The 21,722-nt window shown below is 49.9% G+C and overlaps 18 non-coding genes across 18 annotated transcripts; all 18 read right to left on the bottom strand.

Annotated features, from left to right (window-relative positions):
- Positions 1–3,675: 3,675 nt before the first annotated feature.
- On the bottom strand, positions 3,676–3,749 carry Trnai-gau (transfer RNA isoleucine (anticodon GAU)). Its single transcript has one exon. It is a non-coding gene; the product is annotated as a tRNA-Ile (tRNA).
- A 98-nt stretch (positions 3,750–3,847) lies between these two features.
- Trnai-aau (transfer RNA isoleucine (anticodon AAU)) lies at positions 3,848–3,921 on the bottom strand. The gene has a single exon. It is a non-coding gene; the product is annotated as a tRNA-Ile (tRNA).
- A 98-nt stretch (positions 3,922–4,019) lies between these two features.
- Trnai-aau (transfer RNA isoleucine (anticodon AAU)) lies at positions 4,020–4,093 on the bottom strand. The gene has a single exon. It is a non-coding gene; the product is annotated as a tRNA-Ile (tRNA).
- Positions 4,094–4,191: 98 nt separating this feature from the next.
- Positions 4,192–4,265, bottom strand: Trnai-aau (transfer RNA isoleucine (anticodon AAU)). Its single transcript has one exon. It is a non-coding gene; the product is annotated as a tRNA-Ile (tRNA).
- Positions 4,266–9,349: 5,084 nt separating this feature from the next.
- Trnai-aau (transfer RNA isoleucine (anticodon AAU)) lies at positions 9,350–9,423 on the bottom strand. The gene has a single exon. It is a non-coding gene; the product is annotated as a tRNA-Ile (tRNA).
- Positions 9,424–9,521: 98 nt separating this feature from the next.
- Positions 9,522–9,595, bottom strand: Trnai-aau (transfer RNA isoleucine (anticodon AAU)). The gene has a single exon. It is a non-coding gene; the product is annotated as a tRNA-Ile (tRNA).
- Positions 9,596–9,694: 99 nt separating this feature from the next.
- On the bottom strand, positions 9,695–9,768 carry Trnai-aau (transfer RNA isoleucine (anticodon AAU)). The gene has a single exon. It is a non-coding gene; the product is annotated as a tRNA-Ile (tRNA).
- Positions 9,769–9,867: 99 nt separating this feature from the next.
- On the bottom strand, positions 9,868–9,941 carry Trnai-aau (transfer RNA isoleucine (anticodon AAU)). The gene has a single exon. It is a non-coding gene; the product is annotated as a tRNA-Ile (tRNA).
- A 99-nt stretch (positions 9,942–10,040) lies between these two features.
- On the bottom strand, positions 10,041–10,114 carry Trnai-aau (transfer RNA isoleucine (anticodon AAU)). The gene has a single exon. It is a non-coding gene; the product is annotated as a tRNA-Ile (tRNA).
- Positions 10,115–10,213: 99 nt separating this feature from the next.
- Trnai-aau (transfer RNA isoleucine (anticodon AAU)) lies at positions 10,214–10,287 on the bottom strand. Its single transcript has one exon. It is a non-coding gene; the product is annotated as a tRNA-Ile (tRNA).
- A 99-nt stretch (positions 10,288–10,386) lies between these two features.
- Positions 10,387–10,460, bottom strand: Trnai-aau (transfer RNA isoleucine (anticodon AAU)). The gene has a single exon. It is a non-coding gene; the product is annotated as a tRNA-Ile (tRNA).
- A 99-nt stretch (positions 10,461–10,559) lies between these two features.
- On the bottom strand, positions 10,560–10,633 carry Trnai-aau (transfer RNA isoleucine (anticodon AAU)). The gene has a single exon. It is a non-coding gene; the product is annotated as a tRNA-Ile (tRNA).
- A 5,039-nt stretch (positions 10,634–15,672) lies between these two features.
- Trnai-aau (transfer RNA isoleucine (anticodon AAU)) lies at positions 15,673–15,746 on the bottom strand. Its single transcript has one exon. It is a non-coding gene; the product is annotated as a tRNA-Ile (tRNA).
- A 99-nt stretch (positions 15,747–15,845) lies between these two features.
- Positions 15,846–15,919, bottom strand: Trnai-aau (transfer RNA isoleucine (anticodon AAU)). Its single transcript has one exon. It is a non-coding gene; the product is annotated as a tRNA-Ile (tRNA).
- Positions 15,920–21,030: 5,111 nt separating this feature from the next.
- On the bottom strand, positions 21,031–21,104 carry Trnai-aau (transfer RNA isoleucine (anticodon AAU)). The gene has a single exon. It is a non-coding gene; the product is annotated as a tRNA-Ile (tRNA).
- A 99-nt stretch (positions 21,105–21,203) lies between these two features.
- On the bottom strand, positions 21,204–21,277 carry Trnai-aau (transfer RNA isoleucine (anticodon AAU)). Its single transcript has one exon. It is a non-coding gene; the product is annotated as a tRNA-Ile (tRNA).
- A 99-nt stretch (positions 21,278–21,376) lies between these two features.
- On the bottom strand, positions 21,377–21,450 carry Trnai-aau (transfer RNA isoleucine (anticodon AAU)). Its single transcript has one exon. It is a non-coding gene; the product is annotated as a tRNA-Ile (tRNA).
- Positions 21,451–21,549: 99 nt separating this feature from the next.
- Positions 21,550–21,623, bottom strand: Trnai-aau (transfer RNA isoleucine (anticodon AAU)). The gene has a single exon. It is a non-coding gene; the product is annotated as a tRNA-Ile (tRNA).
- Positions 21,624–21,722: the final 99 nt, after the last annotated feature.

The raw sequence follows: 21,722 nt of genomic DNA, 5'->3' as shown, positions 1-21,722 counted from the left end.
CCATCTCGTCCTGGTCGCACGTCATAGAGAACGTCATTTTTTGAGGTCATGTGACTTTGTTTGCATGTCGTTTCGCCGCTTACCGACATATTTCCATCGTCATAGCGAGAAGAGATGAATGTATTTTTCCACCGTAAACTATGCAGTGCTTCTTCCGCAACATGGAAGCCTATTTCTCTTTAGTTTAAGTACGTCGCATATAGGCTCAGTGTGTTTTAACGCGCGGTCGCCATCACATCTTTGGAAGTCGTCAACAGTACGAGGCCTTATGTGCAAAACTGCGCTTTTTACTGCGATATTAGCGAATAAAAATAACTACCGTGATCGAAAAACATCCAAAACGTAGCGCAGAAACAACAACCGCATTGTTTACAAACGGTTTGGTAGCCGATCACGGGCGCCGCCATCTTTAATGTCACGTGCGCCATGACGTTTTCTGCGTCGTGTGACCAGGACGTGTCCAGGATGCATTGCGTTCGCCCAGCACGCTTTCGTCTACGGAGCAGTCACGGAGTGAGAAGACTAGGAGATGAAACTTCACTGTTTCCAGCGACCAGAGAATGTACGAGAGGCGCGCGCTCCGCGGCCCGTGCCGCAGTGCCATCTGTTGCACGAGGACGCATAATTTCCGAAGCATGCGGTCACGTGATACTGTCCCTTGTCTGGCGGCGTGACTAAAACACGTGAAAGCACGTGAATTAAACGCAAGAAAAGAAGAAGAAGATGAAACGCTTACTCGATCATCTTGCTCCTGTCGTCTGCTCAACAGAACCGAGAGGCAAGAGAATGAAATTGTCTTCCGTTGGTTTCACTAAACAGGATGCGCTATGTAGTTGACAAGCGCGACCTTTATTGCCAAGAAAAACATCGTTCACGTTCATCAGTTTGTCTTCGTCCGTAGAGGCTGCCGTACGACTCGCGAAAAGCATTGCTTTCCCCATAGCCTTCCATGTAAAAGCGCAAAATGGAAGACAGTGCCGCCGTGCCATCTGTCGCGTAAAGTCAGCAACTGCCTTTTTTGTCTCCCCCAACGTGACACTCTCTGGTCGCGCGCCGGCGCTTGCTTCTATGGGCAGTGTCATCTCCTAGTCTTCTTACTCCGTGGGAGCAGTACATTGGATGCCACCCCTGTGGTCGCAATGAAGAGTGATGACACGCGCATGCACCGTAGACTTCATCGTCGTCAGTTCACTAGTGTGCTCATCGTCGTTTACAACACTTTTTACTCCATACGAAATAGCGAAGTGTTAACCACAACAACAGAAACAGTTCCGTACGACACGTTCAGTTCATAACTGTCCACAGCAGTCCGGTTGGCGTCGAGCTCTTATGCTTCGTCTTACAGTGAGACTCCGGGACAATCCGAAACTATTACAATCAAATAAGTTCTATGTGAAATAAAGTTGGATTCATCGTCCGTGACTCGTTAGTTGCCAAAAGAGCGGGGAAGTTGAAAACGAAACCGAAACTTCTCAATGTTCCCTCTGCTACCTCCTGTACCATGCGTGACGCCACAGGCAGTCTCAGTGTGGGACACGGGGTGTTTTTCGGCCACGCGCTTTCTAACTTCTTCGTGCCACATGTGTGACAAGTCATTCCTTTCTCGATTTTGTTCTAAAATATTCGCCAGCAGTAACAGCAAAACCTACAGAGAGCCGTTCACGAGGAATACCGGTGAGGTGAAGTCCAGTGTTGCTTGACTGCTTTTCCCTGGAGGGGCGTCTCGAAGGAAAAACTCCTTTTCTAATTATCTGTGCCACTTGGGGATGATAAATTGTATTCACTGAAATATCGTATGGTACGGATATATGTCGCACTGTTATCGCATCACGTTCTTGGTGCGGAGTTTCCCTATAACGGTCGTGGAGATGGTGATGGTCGTGCAGGTGACTGCCCTGGCTGAGACGGGTTCCGTAGTAGGGTTCCATGACCAACACCACTCTGCTGTTCCCCATGCGTTACATTGTTAGATGCGCGCCTGAAGCGACCTACTTCTACAAACTCAGTTTGGTCATGTAGCTTCACTAGGAATTCCTCCTGGCAACCATTTTGTTCTTTTCGCGTCGCGCAGTTTTTAGAAAGCCCTTCTCACTAGCACTGTACAATTTACTCTGGCGACGATTCTCGTCTGCTCGCAGTATAACGTTTTGGAACTCGTCTTTCATTGCAGAAGCCATACTGGGCTTTAGTTCAGCCAACCTAGTCCGTATCCTACGCCCTAGGAATAAGGTCACTGCGCGTCTTATTGGTAAATGTGTGCGGAGTAGTCCGGCACTCGACGAGAAAGTTATTGGCACGATGTTGGAGTAAACGACTAAATCCCTTCTCCCCAACTCTAAAGTTGCCTTAAGGATGGCCCTTTTAACTGTTTGCGCGGTACGCCGCAGTGATCAATTTGACGCAGCACTGTATGGAGGTGTTACAGTGTGTCATAATTCGTTCGATTGAAGGAAACTTTCGAACTGATATGACTTAAAGTGACAGTCCGGTCGAAAACATAGGTCTGGGAAACACCGCCTTATGATTTCTAATACTCCTCACAACAACTGTGCAAAATATTTCAGAAGAAATCGTATCGGACGATTTATAATCGACTTTTTTCTATGCCGCAGTTGGTCCCGAGTAAAGGCCGCAGCGAGCTCTCGCGTGACGTGCATAAGAGCAATGCCGCACGTGACTTGCGCATGCCTGCTTGCGCGATAGTTGATTGTTGCGTGCTAGCATTTGTCCATTATGATGTTTTTGAGTAGCAATCACGCGTTATGTAGACTAAAATGCAGAGTAGCGTCAACGTAAACACAGGTATCATGACGTAGCCTTCTGTTCTTTACACTCATAGACAAAAACACCTCTCTGCATTCCCAGCAACGGCGCAGTCCTCCGCTCCACTTTGCCCATTGGGGACGTCATGCTCACGTGACGGCTGACGTACATAGATGATCCTTGGGGCAAGCAGTATGCGAGGGAGAAAAACGAAACCGGATGTTTTCAGAGGAGTATTTTTTATTCGATATCTCGAAAACCACGCCATTTTTTTAGCTGAAACTTTCCACCCAGCATGTAAGCTTCCGTGGCAGTGGGAAAAAATCAACTTCCGGTTTTCCCGGACTGTCCCTTTAAACGACCCTTGCTTTTTAGCAGCCCGTACACAGCAAAAGCACTGTGATGACGTCCGACGTGTTAATCACGACCCGTACTTTAGAGTCCCCGAATTGCTTCAGAGTACTGCAGCTCATATACAACTGCAAGTTCTGCGCCAGGGGGCGCCGTGTGGGGACACCATATTGGCTTCGCTAAGTTCGTCTGCTATGTTAACGACGGATCCCATCTGCAGAGCATCATTCTTTCTTCTTTCTACACTCTTGAAAATGAACTTCGCCGCATAGCACGCGCTTAGCCAACCATAATCTCGAATGTTAGCATTATCTGCCCTGATTTGTTGAAAACAGGGGACGTACGCATTTTCTGTGACACTTATGCTGTTCATAATTGTCGCAAACAAAGGCGTACGCCTTTGATCGAACCTGTGGCCTCGACGATATCAGCACGGCGATCTAACCAACTGAGCTAGCAGGCCACAAACACCCGCCAAAATGTAGTTGCCCAGAGGGGGAGGCTCGCGTAAAATGACGGATATCAAGAAAAAACTTTCGCAGAAAAAGGGAGAGGCTCAGCTGGCGTGCACAGGGATCGACCCTGTGGCCTACGCGTTATCAGCACGGCGCTCTAACCAACTGAGCTAGCAGGCCACAAACACCCGTCGAGATGTAGGTGTCCTGAGGGGGAGTCGCGCGTAAGATGACGCAAATCATGAAAAACCATTCGTAGCAAAATGGAGAGACTCAGCTGGCCTGCACAGGGATCGACCCTGTGGCCTCCGCGTTATTAGCACGGCGCTCTAACCAACTGAGCTAGCAGGCCACAAACACCCGTCGAGATGTAGGTGTCCTGAGGGGGAGTCGCGCGTAAGATGACGCAAATCATGAAAAACCATTCGTAGCAAAATGGAGAGACTCAGCTGGCCTGCACAGGGATCGAATCTGTGGCCTCCGCGTTATTAGCACGGCGCTCTAACCAACTGAGCTAGCAGGCCACAAACACCCGTCGAGATGTAGGTGTCCTGAGGGGGAGTCGCGCGTAAGATGACGCAAATCATGAAAAACCATTCGTAGCAAAATGGAGAGACTCAGCTGGCCTGCACAGGGATCGAACCTGTGGCCTCCGCGTTATTAGCACGGCGCTCTAACCAACTGAGATAGCAGGCCACAAACACTTTTTTTTTTTATTGCGTTTCTATAAAACCACTATTTCGTACATCCCTTTTGTACTAGATCACTAAAATCACTGCCTCGTACATGCTTGCCCACATTCCGTCCTGTCTGTTCCACTGTCGGCCTTACAGTTTTATTTTGCACCCGAATGTCCTTGGTTCAAGTCGCTTTATCGTAGGGGCTAGCTCAGTCCATCTCTCCTCGTCTCGCAAGTTATTTGTCCCAATTAGGGATATCGTCCACATGAGCGTATGTTTGAGGTATTCCACGGATGACTTCCGGCGAACATCACATTGAACGCGTGCTGTTCTTGCTTTCCAAAGAGCTTGTAGCCCCGCCATTGCTATCACACTTAGCGTTTCAATGTAGTTGGTGTCTGCAAAGACAATGAACTTCAGGCTTTGGTACGTAAAACCTTCATTCAGACGCAGAGTTGCCCTCAAGTCGCTCCAAAAAAGTATGGCGTTCCTGCATTCATAAACTATGTGGCGAATGGTCTCCTCTTGGCCACATACATCGCATCTTGCGTTCTGAGGCACGAAGAAGCCTTTGTCCCTAAGCCACTGGTTTGCTGGGAGCACTTCAATGTGGAACCGGATATAAAAATCCTTGGTTCCGGTGGGAACAGGCAATTTCCGGACTCTCTTTAGCACGTACATCTTGCTGACTGAGCGCTGTATACTGCTGCCTGTAGAGAGGTGGCGGGAAGGAACTGGTAACAGTGTCCCAATAGAGCGTCTTCTTTTTAACCGTTGCAAGGTATTCCCACGAAAATTTCTCCAGGAAGAAGTCTATGCTGTGCTCGATGTCCTTGTAGAACGTCAGACCGCCTGCTACTCCTACAGAAGCTTCGGTGGTTGCAATCCACTTTATCAGGTTCCGCGTGCCCAGCTTTTGTAGCCCAGCTCGCAGCTCCGGTGCGCGCTGATCGCGGAAGTATATAAAGCGCTGAACTTTCAGTTTTATCTCCAAGTTCACCAAATTAAGTCCTCCAGCCTGCAGGGGCAGAAACAGATTCGTCCTACGCATGCGCTCGAAAGTAGATTTCCATAGATATGTGGCGCAGATTCTGTGGTAGCGCTGCACAGTCTTCGTATCGACATGAACAACCTGGGCCGTGTACAGCACAGTAGGATAAAGGACTGTGTTGCATATATGGCTTCGGTGTAGCAGGAATAACTCTCTTCCATTGTAAGACTGCAATTTCCCGTGTAGCGCGTTGAGCTTTACTGGCCATGGTCCAGAATCATCATTTGTCGTGTCCATGTTCACTCCCAGGTACTTTCCCAGCTCCGGCGAGCACTCGATACCCATGATGTTTGTGGGCTTGCTTTGCCACTCTCCCAGCAGGGAGACTTTCGACTTCGCAGTGTTGATTTTAGCTCCTGATGCTTCACAGAATGATAGCAACGTTTGCAGTGCACTCTTCACATGTTCTTCATCCATGCAGATGATAGCCACGTCGTCTGCGTACGCCAGGATCTTGATCTCCTGTTGGGCTAGATTGAGCCCGCTGATTTCTTTGTTGTTCATAATCAGGCGACAGAGTGGCTCGAGGTAAAGTGAAAACAAGGCCGGTGACATTGGACAACCTTGCCGAACGGAACTCTTGACGGCGAACCTTCGCCCTATGTTCCCGTTTACAATCAGCTGTGCTGAGATCTCTGTGTAGCAGATTCGAATCCACTGCTCCAGGTTTCCTCCTACGCCGATCCACTGTAAGAGGTGGAACAAAAACTCGTGGCACACTCGGTCGAATGCCTGACTTAAGTCTACTTGGAAGGCGGCCAACGGGCAACCCGTCACTCTTGCTATTTCGCATGCCGTTCTCATGGTATGGAGGTTGACCGCGATTGTTCGACCCTTGACTCCGTAGCTCTGATGTCCACCAATGATCTTGTCGAGTAGACTGTCAAGTCGTCGAGCGAGCACCCTAGTCAGGATTTTATAATCTGTGCACAGTAAGCTTATAGGGCGCAGATCTGACGCTGAGAAGGCGCCGTCCGGAGTCGACTTTTTCGGTATTAGCACGGTATGGCTCTTCCGCATGGACGGTGGCATCAACTGCCGGCATTTAATGTCCTCGAAGACTGTTTCGAGGATCGGCGTTAGATCTTCCTGGAAAGCCTTGTAGAACGCTGAGCCTAGGCCGTCAGGACCCGGAGCTTTGTTTCTTGGAAGCTTTTTAATCACACGGCTGATCTCACTTTGCGTTATTCTCCCGTCCACTTTTTCTCTGTCAGCATCGGTGAGCTTTGGCATGTGCTTGAAGAGTTCTGCATTCAATCCTGGTGCGTTATCCTGCTTCTCGAACAGGTCTTTGTAGTGGTTGTACAGTGCTACCTCCACCGCCTCATTGCCCTTCAATAGTCCACTTTCTGTCTTTAAGCTTTTTATCTCATTCTTCATAACTCTTTCCCGTTCACGTGCGTGAAATACTTTACTTGGTGCTTCATCGGGTTCAATGACTTCCACACGGCTTCGTATCTGTGCTCCGACGTAGCGCTCCCGCATCCGCTCCAGTATGCGCTTCTTTATTTCTTTAATATCTGCTGTAAATCTTCCAGGACATGCCTCCTCTTCTTTTAATATCGTCATCAGGCTTCCATATAATGTTTTCATTTCGCTTCTGCTTTCAAAAGCTCTTGCTTCTGAGCGCTCAATGGCCTTCAGCCGCACTTGCTCCTTGAAGATTTCCCAGGAAGCGGCGTTCACTCCATCCCCCTTCATACTGTTAATCAGGTCCCTTATCTCCTTCTTGAACTTTTCATCTTCGAGAATTTTTTCGTTTAGCTTCCAGGGTAAGTTGCGGTGCAGATTGCCCTTGTTGTCCCATTTAAGATCAGCGATTACTAATCCGTGATCTGTGAAAGCCATTGGTACGGCTCTGTACATGGTTGTGCGCAGCTTAATTTCACCGGAGAGGTAGATACGGTCCAGCCTTGCATGTGAGCTGCCTTGCCAGTGCGTAAATTTTGCCGCGGCATCTTCATTTCCAATTGCTACATCTTGAAGGTCATGTTCCTGCAGCAACCTTTTTAGCTGTTTCACGCTGTTCTGCTTCTTCAGATTTTTGTAGGTGCAATCTTGAGGTCGGCAGACACAGTTGAAGTCTCCGGCTATTATCAGTTTACTTCTTGTGTCTAGAAAATGAGACACGCTGGTTTCGAAGAAAAGTTTTCGTTCGTTATCTTCATTCGGGGCATAGATGCTTATCACGCGTATGATCTCTTCATTCCAGACGCAGTCCACACACACCACACGCCCGTTCTGCTCCAATTCATAATCGATGACGGTGACACCGCTTCTCTTTTTGATCATGATCCCTGTCCCTGCACTTCCATTAACAGCCGATGCATGCAACACGATGAATTGCTGTTTAAAATATTCTACGAACTCGACCTCTTGCTCCTTCGACGATATCTTCGTTTCTTGTATGCAAATTATGTCGAGGCTGTTTTCAAAAATTGCAGTCTTCAGCCAGGCTTTCCTTTCTTTCCGTATCAGACTGTTTACGTTCAACGTTGCTATCTTTAACTTGGCTTTCATGGTGTATGGTCTTAAATAAGATGCTTACTTTTGGCCTTTGAGAAGCTGAAGTCGTTGCCTTCGTTCTTCTGGGGTTATTAGCGGGGCAGGTGTGTACCTCGATTTCCTTAAGTTTGAGATGGCGTCCTTCCATTTCAGATCATTTCGGCCACTATCTGCACATCGTCCGCTCTCCTCATTGCAGATCAGCGGTAGTTGATTTGTAGATCCAGCACCATCGTCCCCTTTTCCCTCTCTTTCCGAAGTCTTCCAAGTTGAAGGTTGTGTATTTTCCACAACTTCTTCCACGGGCTCTGCAGGATTTTGTGCCGAGTCAGTTTTGTCCGACGCTGTTTCTGCCGATATGTCAATAGCTGCCTGCTGTTCATTTGGATCATCTGTTGGTTGCTGATCCCCGCCGTCCATTTCCTTTCGGGTTGAAGTTCCCTCCTGAATGGGCTCCGTATCGTTCCCTGCATTATCGACTGTTTCTGGACTGTGCACCTCCTCTGTGCGTCGAATATTGCCATCGATTATACCTTCGCTCTTTCGCTCCTGCGTCTCCGATGGATCATTCTCCTGTTCTTCTCTGCTTCCCACTGCTGCGCTTTCTTCTACGTCCATCATATCCACTGCAGCGCTATCATCGACAGATGCCCTTGTCTTTGACGCGTAAGTGCTCACACAGTCCTCGGCCTCATGGCCGAAGCTTCGGCACACCCTGCAAAATGGCGACTTGCACACTTTCCTGAGGTGTCCAACTTTTTTGCAACGTAGGCACAGGGGTGGTCTTCCGGGAATGTCAATCAAAACTTGCCCTCCAAGAATCCTCAAAATATGGGGAATACTTTCGACACTCACACCATCTCGTAGAACAAGAGCAATCCTACGCGTCGTGGTTTCCGCTCCGGCGAACGCTGTTGATCGCCAACGCTCTCTTTCAATCTTGTCAACCTTGCCGTAGGCGCTGAGCGCATTTATAACCGCATTATCCGAGACGTGCATGGGCAGCCAGTGCACGGAGATGTTCAATTCTTTCTGGTTGGGGTCGATGATAAGGCATTTTCTATTCTTTACGGTGATATGCTTCTTTGTAGCCAGCTTTTCTTTCGGCAATGCGGAATGAAGCGTCAACGCCCAAACGTGGTTGTACAGGTACGCGCCGAATTGGGCCACATCCTCTCTGCTGATCACAGAAAACACGCCCTCTGCGAAGTCGTCTGCACGATAAGGCCTACCTGAAGGGTCAGCATGTAGAAAAATGGTGTTGAGCGAAATATTGCCTGTAGGCAGGGTGGGCAGAAGTAGTCTGTAGTTTTCGGGTGCCGCAGCAGAACCATTCGAAGAATCCCGGCTAGGCCTAGCCGTATTAGTCGCAGCTCCCACGGAGCCCATGTTTCGTACGTCCGTATGCTTTCGCAGCCGGAAGTAGAATGCTGAGCTAGCAGGCCACATATACCCGCCGAAATGTCGTTGCCCTGATGGGGAGGTGCGCGTAAAATGACGCAAGTTATGCAAAAACCATTCGAAGGAAAATGAAGAGGTTCAGCTGGCCTGCACAGGGATCGAACCTGTGGCCTCCGCGTTATTAGCACGGCGCTCTAACCAACTGAGCCAGCAGGCCACATATACCCGCCGAAATGTCGTTGCCCTGATGGGGAGGTGCGCGTAAAATGACGCAAGTTTGCAAAAACCATTCGAAGGAAAATGAAGAGGTTCAGCTGGCCTGCACAGGGATCGAACCTGTGGCCTCCGCGTTATTAGCACGGCGCTCTAACCAACTGAGCTAGCAGGCCACATATACCCGCCGAAATGTCGTTGCCCTGATGGGGAGGTGCGCGTAAAATGACGCAAGTTATGCAAAAACCATTCGAAGGAAAATGAAGAGGTTCAGCTGGCCTGCACAGGGATCGAACCTGTGGCCTCCGCGTTATTAGCACGGCGCTCTAACCAACTGAGCTAGCAGGCCACATATACCCGCCGAAATGTCGTTGCCCTGATGGGGAGGTGCGCGTAAAATGACGCAAGTTATGCAAAAACCATTCGAAGGAAAATGAAGAGGTTCAGCTGGCCTGCACAGGGATCGAACCTGTGGCCTCCGCGTTATTAGCACGGCGCTCTAACCAACTGAGCTAGCAGGCCACATATACCCGCCGAAATGTCGTTGCCCTGATGGGGAGGTGCGCGTAAAATGACGCAAGTTATGCAAAAACCATTCGAAGGAAAATGAAGAGGTTCAGCTGGCCTGCACAGGGATCGAACCTGTGGCCTCCGCGTTATTAGCACGGCGCTCTAACCAACTGAGCTAGCAGGCCACATATACCCGCCGAAATGTCGTTGCCCTGATGGGGAGGTGCGCGTAAAATGACGCAAGTTATGCAAAAACCATTCGAAGGAAAATGAAGAGGTTCAGCTGGCCTGCACAGGGATCGAACCTGTGGCCTCCGCGTTATTAGCACGGCGCTCTAACCAACTGAGCTAGCAGGCCACATATACCCGCCGAAATGTCGTTGCCCTGATGGGGAGGTGCGCGTAAAATGACGCAAGTTATGCAAAAACCATTCGAAGGAAAATGAAGAGGTTCAGCAGGCCTGCACAGGGATCGAACCTGTGGCCTCCGCGTTATTAGCACGGCGCTCTAACCAACTGAGCTAGCAGGCCACATATACCCGCCGAAATGTCGTTGCCCTGATGGGGAGGTGCGCGTAAAATGACGCAAGTTATGCAAAAACCATTCGAAGGAAAATGAAGAGGTTCAGCTGGCCTGCACAGGGATCGAACCTGTGGCCTCCGCGTTATTAGCACGGCGCTCTAACCAACTGAGCTAGCAGGCCACTTTTTTTTTTTTTTTTTTTTATATATGTAAAACCTTTATTGACATGAAGGCAAGGATTGGAAGAAGTATAAAAGTGCTGTGCACGACTAGTGCACTGCCTGCTAAAACCTAAGTACTAGTCGTCGCCCTGTCTTCCCATCTCTTCATGAGCGGCAGCTGTTTGAAAGACCCTGATTACCTCGCAGTTTCGGGTGACGGCCGAAATGTTTTGGTTCCAGAGCCATGATTACGGATGCAAGTTCTTTCCATTTCTCTTCTTCACGGAGCTTTTTTGTTCCGATCAGTGATATCGTCCACATCAGCTTTTCCTTCATATAGGTAACTGGTGGTTTTGCTTTCGCATCGCATTCCACTCTGGCCGTCCTTGCTTTCCAAAGGGCCTGTAGAGCTGTAGCAGTCACCACGCTCATGAACTCTTCGTGCTGCTTGTTCACAAACTTTAGGAATTTTAGGCTTTCATACGAAATGTCATCGCCAAGTAGCAGCGAAGCTCGGAGGTCCGACCAGAAGAGCACTGCATTTCTGCACTCGTAGAAAACGTGCCTCAGGGTTTCCGATGTCCCGCATATGTGGCAATTTCCTTCTAATGGCACAAAGAAGCCTTTGGCTTCCATCCATTTCTTGACGGGGAGCACTTCGGTGTGGAATCTCACGAAGAAATCTTTCGTGCCCGTCGGCATCGGAAGCTTTGCGACCCGCTTCAACACGTCTTGTCCGTCGGATGCGGCGAAACTTTGCCGGTAGAGCGGAGGGGGAAACACGCTCATCACCGTATCCCAGTAGAGTGTCTTCTTTTTCACCACTGTTAGGTGCTCCCACGAGTACCTTTCAAGAAAGAACCTGATGCTGTTGGCCACTTCTTTGTAGAATTGTGACTCGGGTGCTCCCAGGGAAGGAACTGCGGTACTTATCACCCACTTGCACAGTGACCTCGCTCCGAGAATTTGCAGCGCCTCTCGCAGTACCGGCGCTTTGATGTCCCTAAAGTAGAAAAAACGCTGCACTTGTACCTTGATACCGAGGTTTACGACATTTAGACCACCCGCCTGCAGCGGCCAAAAAATGTTCGTACGGCGCATCTTTTCGAACTTTGAATCCCACAGAAAAGTAGCACAGATTCTATGGAAACGTTGCATAGTCCCGGAGTCGATGGGGATGACTTGGGCCGAATAGAGGATGGACGGATATAGGACTGTGTTGCAGATGAAGCTGCGATGAAGAATGGAAAGATATCTTCCTTTGTACGGTTGCAACCTCCCGTTAACTGACTGCAACTTTAGCTGCCATTTTTCTCCCGCCGCTGAGGTATCATCCAGAAAAACCCCAAGGTACCTCCCTATCACTTGAGTGCACTGGATCCCCATGTAGATGTGAGGCTGCGTGTCCCAGTCGCCTAGCCAGGTACCCTTCGACTTCTTCAGGTTTAGCAAAGCCCCTGATGACTCGCAGAAGTCATGAACTGTTTCTAGAGCGGCCGAGACCTGCTCCTGGTCGTTGCAGATGATTGCAAGGTCGTCGGCGAAGGCGAGCACTTTCACTTCTTCCTTGGCTAGTGTGAGACCCTTGATCTCTTGATTGTTTACAATCGCGCGGCATAGCGGCTCCAGGTAAAGAGCGAAGAGCGTCGGAGACATGGGGCAACCTTGCCGCACTGAGTTCCTTATGGGGAAGCGAAGGCCTATCCTTCCGTTGATAAGTAGCTGAGCGGTGATGTCCCGATAACAGATAGTAATCCACGCTTTCAGGTCTTGCCCTATGTTCACGTGGCTCAGAAGCTGAAATAGGAACTGTTGACGCACCCTGTCGAAGGCCTGTTTAAGATCGGCCTGAAACACTGCTGTCCTAGCGCCCACCGATTTTGCTGCCTCGACAATAGTGCGCATCACATGTAGGTTGGTGGCGATGGACCTCTTCTTTATTCCGTAGGTTTGGTGCGCTCCTATTACTTTCCACAGAACGCTGTCCAATCGCCGCGCTAGAACCTTTGCGAGTATCTTGTAGTCAGTGCATAACAATGAAATGGGACGAAAGTCCGACGTAGAGGGCACTTCTTCCGAGCTCCCCCTCTTCGGTATCAGGATAGTATGACTTTTCCTCATGGTAGGGGTCATTAGCTGACGAGTTTTGATGTCTTCAAAAACTACCTCCAGGACAGCACTCAACTCCTCTTCGAATTTCTTATAGAAGGCTGACCCGAGGCCGTCTGGGCCGGGCGCTTTGTTCTTGGACAGCTTACGGATTACGCCGCGGATTTCCTTTTTTTTTATCTTCCCTTCGCCCGAGGAATGGTCTTCGTCTGTTAGTGTCGGAACGTTCCGAAAGAGGGCAGTGGGCTTTAGTGGCCCGTCTTGCGTAGAGTTAAACAGCCTTCTGTAGTGTTCATGAAACGCTTCCTCAACAGCTTCTGCTCCTTCCACTACAATTCCATTATACATTAGTGTCGTGACCTCGTTCTTTTTTACTTTCTCCCTTTCGTGTGCCAAGAACACCTTGGTCGGCACTTCGTCCCGTTCTACAGTTTGTATTCGGCTACGCCCCTGGGCGCCAGCCAACTTTTCCCGTAGCCTCTCTGTTATCATATTTTTGATTTGTTTAATGTCCTCTGTGAATGTCCCAGGACTTTTCTCCTCCTCTTTTACAATGATGAGCAGACTTTTCATTAAGGCCTTCATTTCCTGCCTTTTCTCTTCTGCTCGTCTTTGACTGTATTCAATAGCCTTCGCTCGCACTTCTTCCTTGAAAAATTCCCACGCTGGGGCGTTTGCCCCGCGCTCATGCAAAGCGCCTATCATACTCCTTATCTCACCAGTAAACTTGTCGTCTTCAAGGACGTTCTCATTCAGCTTCCATGTTGTGTTGCGGGACTGGTTCGGCCCTTGATTATCAAAACTCAACAGGACACTCACACAAGCATGGTCCGTGAAAGCTACCGGCATGACATTGTAGCCCGCTTGGCGCGACGCCCACTCTCCGGGTATATAGATTCTGTCCAATCTAGCGTGTGACATGCCCTGCCAGTGCGTGAACTTCAGCGCTGTGTCGTTCCCGATAGCTACGTCGTGCAAGTCCTGATTACGCAGTAGCTTTTTAAGCTCCGTCGCACTGCAGTCCTTCTTCTCTCTTTTATATGTGCTATCTTCTTTCCGAGTGACGCAGTTGAAATCCCCCGCAATTATTACTTTGCTTTCTGTGTCCAAGAAGTGGTCCACACTAGTTTCGAAGAAGGCCCTGCGTTCCGCAGTTTCATTTGGAGCGTACACACTTATTAGCCGCACAATTTCTCCGCCCCACACACAGTCTACACTGACGACCCTCCCATTTTGCTCTAGCTCATAGTCAACTATAATTACCTCACTGTCTCTTTTCACCATTACGGCGGTACCCGCACTCCCGCTGACACCAGTAGCGTGAAAGGTAAAAAACCACTTTTGGAAGGCTTTGACCATTTCGATTTCTTGCTCCCTTGATGATATTTTTGTTTCTTGAACACAAACAATGTCAAATCTCTCGCTGAGCACTAAGCTGATGAAGCTGTCCTTTCTTTCCTTCCGAAGTAGGCTGTTAGCATTAATGGTAGCTATTTTCAGCGTGTTTTTCCTTTTCATGTTTTCTTCTTCTGGTCTTTTTGGAGCCGTCTTCTTTCTTCCGGAGTGACGAGGGGTGCTGGTGAATACCTCGATTTCTTCCAGTTGCTAACCGTGTCTTTCCATTTTCGGTCTGGTCTCCCGCTCTCTGGGGGCTCTTCAGTTCCGGTGTCTGCAACTGCTTGCGCATGGCCGGCTTCTCTATACTCTTGTGACTCTAAGTTGATGGGCTGCGAGGGGACCTCCCTATCCGTTGCTTTTCCTCGCCCGATTTCGGGGTCCTCCCTGTCTTTTGGTTCTGTTGTCTCCTGTACTGCCGCAAGGCTACCTTTGCTCTCCGCCCCTTCCCTCGGCTGCACGTGCTCCGTTGGCCCATCTGCGTCATTCATTCCACCTGGCATGGCATTGTCTTGATCTTCTTTGTGAGCAGAAAAACTATTTTGCTGAAGAGGCAGTTGGTGCCGCGTTCCGTTGCTGTCCCCCGACCTTTCTCCTGCTTGAGTACAATCATCCACGTCCATCATATCCCCTGCCCCAGCGTCCACGCCTTGGGCTCTCGTCTTGGATGCATACGTACTGACGCAGTCCTCTTCCTCGTGACCGAATCTCTTGCAGGATTTACACCACGGCGCCTTGCATTGCCTCCTGAGATGGCCGATTCTTTTGCACCGCAGGCATAGTGGCGGTCTGCCAGGGATATCTATCAAAACTTGACAGCCCATGATTTTTGTCATATGCGGAATCGTTTCAACTGAGATTCCATTGTGCAACACTAACTTGAGCCTGCGTGTCGTTGTCTCTGCTCCCGAGAAGGCAGTTGACCTCCATTTCTCTCTCTCAATCTGGTCAGTTTTACCGAAGGTGTTGAAAACATTAACCACGGCGTCGTTCGGCACATGCATGGGAAGCCAGTGCAGCGATATGTCGACCTCCTTTTTGTTCGGGTCCAAGATTACACATTTCTTGTTCTTCACGACAATTTCGCCCTTTGCGACAAGCTTTTCTTTTGGCAATCTTGAATGCAATGTCAATGCCCAGACATGATTGTAGATATATGCTCCGAACTGGGCCACGTCTTCTTTATCAATAATTCCCAACACTCCATCCGCAAAATCGTCTGCGCCATAAGGCCTGCCACTTGGGTCCGCATGCAAGAAGATGGTGTTCAAGGATATGTTACCCGTGGGCAATGTAGGAAGTAGCATTCTGTAGTTCTCGGTCGAAGCCTTTCCTGCAGAATCGACGGTGATATCCCGGCTAGGGTTAGCCGTAAGCAACGCTCGCTCGGAGCTCATCCTTCCTACGTCCTGCTAGCACAACAGCCGGAAGTAGAATCCCGCTGAGCTAGCAGGCCACATATACCCGCCGAAATGTCGTTGCCCTGATGGGGAGGTGCGCGTAAAATGACGCAAGTTATGCAAAAACCATTCGAAGGAAAATGAAGAGGTTCAGCTGGCCTGCACAGGGATCGAACCTGTGGCCTCCGCGTTATTAGCACGGCGCTCTAACCAACTGAGCTAGCAGGCCACATATACCCGCCGAAATGTCGTTGCCCTGATGGGGAGGTGCGCGTAAAGTGACGCAAGTTATGCAAAAACCATTCGAAGGAAAATGAAGAGGTTCAGCTGGCCTGCACAGGGATCGAACCTGTGGCCTCCGCGTTATTAGCACGGCGCTCTAACCAACTGAGCTAGCAGGCCACATATACCCGCCGAAATGTCGTTGCCCTGATGGGGAGGTGCGCGTAAAATGACGCAAGTTATGCAAAAACCATTCGAAGGAAAATGAAGAGGTTCAGCTGGCCTGCACAGGGATCGAACCTGTGGCCTCCGCGTTATTAGCACGGCGCTCTAACCAACTTTTTTTTTTTTTTTTTTTTTTTTTTGCGAACTTTTATTCCATGCTAAAACGTACATAAAACCTCAATGGCTACTTCGCCATTCTGTAAGTTAGTAGGGTGTGCCGTTTCCTAATTTTGTTCGTGTTCAGCTTGGTCTGCGGCGTCTTCACCGTGGTACTCTTCCGTACCCTCTTGTTGCTCGAAGCAGGTGCCTTCACATCGCTGTCTTTCACCAGCTGGCGTTCTTGTTCCTTGCTGTGATGGTGTGCAGCAGGCTCCTGAGTCCGCTGCAAGTGATATCGTCTTCCCGTGCTGTCACCACCGTGAGCACCCATTCAAGGCTGGTGAGGAAGTGGTTCCATGGTGTCTTCGGCTTGGCTTTGCCTTCAGAAATGGCCATCCTGTACCGCCATAAGGAGTGGAGACCGATGACCACCAGAGCGGCCGACGTGTTGTTGTCTTCGCAGCCGTCGAACACGAGGAATTTTAGCGAAAACCAGTCAATGTTTATGTCCAGACCGGTGCACGCTCTGAACTGCTCCCAAAAATCTCGAGCTCGTTTGCAGTTTACAAACACATGAAACAGGTCTTCTTCAGCGCTGCACAGGTCACACCTCACTGACCACGGGACAAAGAATCCTTTTCTCTGCAGCCAGACTTTGACCGGCAACACTTCGCAGTGGAACCTTGTGAAGAGGTCCTTCGCGCCGGATGGTACGCAGAGCTTGCGTAGCCTTTTGAAGACGTTCTGGGCTTCTGTTGTGAGAGGGAACTTCCGATAGAGCGGTTCTGGTGTCACGCTGTCTACAGTATCCCAGTAGAGCTTTCTCCGCTTAACCTTGCTGAGGTAGTCCCAAGAGAAACGCATTTCAAAGAAGGCAATAGCCGCTCCGATCTCCCTGTAGAACGCCCGGGTCTCCTTTGCCCTTGCCGGATTTTCTAGTGGCACTGTCCACCTATGGAGGTGGTGTGCTCCAAGTGTCTGTGTGCAGCTTCTGAGGAATGGATCGCCCTGGTCCCTGAAGTAGAGGAACCTCTGTACTTTGAGCTTAATGTCGAGGTTCACAAGTCCAAATCCACCTTTGCTTGGGCTCAAGAAGAGGTTCGATCGTCGCATCTTTTCCATTGGAGAATTCCACACAAAGGTGGCACACAGTCGGTGGAACTTGTTGACCACTGCATTGTTGTATTTCGTGCATTGGGCGGTATACAGCACTGCTGGGTACAAGCAGGAATTGCATACATACGCCTTGTTGAAGAGCGTGAGGAACCGTCCGTGCCAGGGAGTCAGCGAGTGCCTGAGCCGGTTCAATTTGGGGTTCCATACGTGTGCTGCTTGCTTTCTTAAGTCGAACTCGACTCCGAGGTACTTGTCAACCTTGTTTGTCCACTGCAAGCCAAGAAGATTGGTTGGAGTTTCTTCCCACGGTCCAAGCCAGCTGCCTAATGTCTTGCTGAGGTTGAGCTCTGCTCCGGAGTGCTTCGAGAACTCCTGAATGGTGTCTAGTGCTTGTTGGACTCCCTCAACAGTGGTGCACACTACGGTTACGTCATCGGCATACGCGAGAAGCTTGATGCTTTCCGCGCCTATCTTGAGCCCTTGAATACTTTCGTTGGAACTGATCATGCGACATAGCGGTTCCAGGTATGCGGCGAACAGAAGCGGTGAAAGTGGACACCCCTGCCTCACTGATGAATGAATCGGTATGGGTTTGCTTAACCTCCCGTTCACTACTAATCTGGTGCTGATGTCTTCGTAGCAGAGCTTTATCGAGGCCATTAGGGAGCTCCCGACCTTCAGTTTTTCAAGAACCGCCCAGAGGTACTGGTGACTGACTCTATCGAACGCCTGCCGCAGGTCAACCTGGAGAACGCACAGCCGGGCAGGTAGTGTTTCGGCAGCCTCGCACACCGCCCGCATCACGTGTAAGTTTCGTGCGATCGACCTGCCCTTGACTCCGTAGACTTGATGCTGACCAATGGCAGTCCGCAGGCAACCCTCTAATCTGTTATTGAGAACCTTGGCAAATATCTTGTAATCAGCGCAGAGAAGGCTGATTGGTCGAAAATCGTTAACTGTTGGAGCTTCGCTGTTCTTGGGGTTCTTTTTAGGGATAAGGACGGTGAAGGATTGACGCATTGATGGCGGGAGCAACTTTCTCGAAGCGATGTCGTCGAACACCAACTTCAAGATTGGGGAGAGCAAGGTAGCGAACCTTTTATAGAATGCTGATCCAATTCCATCCGGGCCCGGAGCTTTGTTTCTTCCCAGCTTTCGGATAACTCTCTCTATCTCCCCCGTTGTTATTTCGCCGTTCGCTGCTTCTGCTACTTCTGTCTTTACTGCCGGCAAATCGAGGCCGCTTATAGCATCGGTAACGTTTGTCCCAGTTGATGACGAGAACAGACCGCGGAACTTCTCGTAGAACAGTCCTTCGATTTCCTCTTGCGATGTCGCAGTGCCGTCTGGACTGTTCAAACCTGTAATGGCGTTGAACGATCCCCTTTCTCTTTCCCGTAGGAGGAATACTTTGCTGGGCGTTTCCTCACGCGACACCGTGTTTAGCCGGCTCCGAATTGCTGCACCCTTGTATCGTTTTTTCAAAATTTCAAGAAGCTGCTTTTTCACTTCTCCAATTTCCTGTGTATACCGTCCAGGGGTGTGGTCTTCCTCTGCGACTAACACACGGAGGTCTTTGGTAAGTGACCGGGCCTGTTCCCTCTCCTTGAAGCTTCTTGACTGACTATAGGATATTGCTTTGTTTTTGAAGTTTGTCTTGAAGATCTCCCACGTAACGGCGTTGATACTGTTTCCGCTCTTGTATTCTGTGATCATGTTTTCCACTTCCTGACAGAAAGTCTCTTCTTCCAGGATACTTTCGTTGAGCTTCCACGAATAAGACCTTGCCTTGCTGATGCAACTTGTGGCCTGAGCGCTGAGATCGATGTCGACGCTGACAAGTCCGTGGTCCGAGAAAGGTACCGGCGTGACGGTGTAGTTGCAGGCCGTCTTGTCCCAGTCAGCGGAGAAATAGATTCTGTCGAGTCTTGCATGGGACGCACCTTGCCAGTGAGTGTACCGCTGACTGGGTTCCGTTCCTACCGCAGCAACGTCGACCAAACTGAAATCTGTCACCAGCTTCTTGAATTCCGTCACACTAGCGTCCCTCCTGAAGGGGTAGCTGCAGTCATACTTGCTGGTTACCATATTGAAGTCGCCACAGAATACAACTTTTGCCGGTGTGTCCACGAAAGCTCTCAGCTCAGAGAAGAACATTTTCCTGTCGTCCCTTATATTTGGCGCGTAGACACAAATTACTCGCGCTAACTGGTTGGCGATGAGGAGATCGACACAGGTAAATCGGCCGGTTTGGTCAAGGATGGTGTCGACGACGGTGACGATACTGTCCTTCTTCACAAATATCGCTGTCCCCGCACTGTGACCAGTGCCTGCGGAGTGGTAGCAGTAGTAGTTACGTTTAAAGAAATTAACAAGGTCCTTTTCTTGTTCCGCTGTAGAGATCTTCGTTTCCTGGAGGCAGATAATGTCTAGTTTGTGTTCCTTTATCATTTCCATGAGCCAGTGCTTTCTGTTTTGCCGAATCAGACTGAACGTGTTAAAAGTTGCCACTCTTATTTTTTTTCTTGACATGGAACGAGTTTGGAAAGCGACCGCTGGTTACTGGGTGGCCGTGAAGTGAAGGTCGTTCAGCTGTGATGCACCAGCTTCCTCCAGCGGGACCACCGGCATCGGGGCGTCCCCTTTCTTCCATCTACTTTCAAACCTTGCGTCCTTTCTCTGCTCTCTTAGATAGTCCTTTACAGTGGTAGCATGCCTCTCTGACTCTCTTTTCCTTTTCATTGAATTTTCCTCTACTTCGGCCATATCTGCGTCGCTATCTTCTGTGTCTTTGTTATCACATTCCTCATTTGGTATCTGTGTTCGCTTCTTGCTCGTGCCTTCTTCTTGGGATGGAACTTTTTCAACGTCCCTGTTTTCCTGGGTACTATCTTCAGTTTTATCCGCTTCTTCCTGGTCCATTAGATTTTCTGTAATCGTGTCGCTACCTTGCCCCCGAGTCTTGCTGGCGTAGGTTTGCACACAGTCTTCTGGGTCATGACCAAACGATTTACATTTCTTGCACCATGTCGCCGTACACTGATTGCGTATGTGCCCTACCTGTTTGCACCGCAGGCACAATGGCGGCTTCCCCGGCACCGAAACAAGTAACGGGTCGCCCCTGATATGGATCATGTATGGAATTTGGTCGACGGTGGATCCTTCGCGTAGCCGCAACTTGACTATCCGAGTCGTCGTTTCTATGCCAGCAAATTCAGCGCACTTCCACGTCTCTCTTGCCGTATCCAGGACGTCACCATACTCTGTCATAGCGTTGCGGATTACGTCATCAGCTAAAATCGTAGAGACCCAGTGAAGCTTCAGAGTTATTTCTTTTGCGTTTGGGTCGATTACGATGCACCGTTTGTCTTTCACAAGCATCTCCTTTTGCTTCAGCAGCTTCGCCTTCTCTATCTCGCTCCTGAACGTTATGGCCCACACGTGGTTATAGCGGTAAGCCCCTAATGCACAAATCTCTCGTCTATCAACCACGTCTCTCAGTGGGGCATCAAAGTCCAGCACTTTGTACGGTTTAGCGGAGGGATCCGCATGCATGATAACCGTGTTAGGCGATAAGTTACCTGGCGTAATAGTAGGTAGGATGGTCTTGTACTCTGTCTGGGAAACACTAGGCCTAACTTCATCCCGGCTCGGAGCCGTTGCCGCCGCTCGCAGGGAGCTCATTCCGCGTCCGTTCACCTCGGTGCCAGGAACTGGAATGACGGCGCTCTAACCAACTGAGCTAGCAGGCCACATATACCCGCCGAAATGTCGTTGCCCTGATGGGGAGGTGCGCGTAAAATGACGCAAGTTATGCAAAAACCATTCGAAGGAAAATGAAGAGGTTCAGCTGGCCTGCACAGGGATCGAACCTGTGGCCTCCGCGTTATTAGCACGGCGCTCTAACCAACTGAGCTAGCAGGCCACATACACCCGCCGAAATGTCGTTGCCCTGATGGGGAGGTGCGCGTAAAATGACGCAAGTTATGCAAAAACCATTCGAAGGAAAATGAAGAGGTTCAGCTGGCCTGCACAGGGATCGAACCTGTGGCCTCCGCGTTATTAGCACGGCGCTCTAACCAACTGAGCCAGCAGGCCACATATACCCGCCGAAATGTCGTTGCCCTGATGGGGAGGTGCGCGTAAAATGACGCAAGTTATGCAAAAACCATTCGAAGGAAAATGAAGAGGTTCAGCTGGCCTGCACAGGGATCGAACCTGTGGCCTCCGCGTTATTAGCACGGCGCTCTAACCAACTGAGCTAGCAGGCCACATATACCCGCCGAAATGTCGTTGCCCTGATGGGGAGGTGCGCGTAAAGTGACGCAAGTTATGCAAAAACCATTCGAAGGAAAATGAAGAGGTTCAGCTGGCCTGCACAGGGATCGAACCTGTGGCCTCCGCGTTATTAGCACGGCGCTCTAACCAACTGAGCTAGCAGGCCACATATACCCGCCGAAATGTCGTTGCCCTGATGGGGAGGTGCGCGTAAAATGACGCAAGTTATGCAAAAACCATTCGAAGGAAAATGAAGAGGTTCAGC

This window comes from Ornithodoros turicata, chromosome 1 (genome assembly GCF_037126465.1).
Source record: "Ornithodoros turicata isolate Travis chromosome 1, ASM3712646v1, whole genome shotgun sequence".
In the NCBI taxonomy this organism is placed as follows: Eukaryota; Metazoa; Arthropoda; class Arachnida; order Ixodida; family Argasidae; genus Ornithodoros; species Ornithodoros turicata.
Note: the sequence above shows the minus strand (reverse complement) of the source record. Positions and strands in the feature narration are given on the sequence as shown.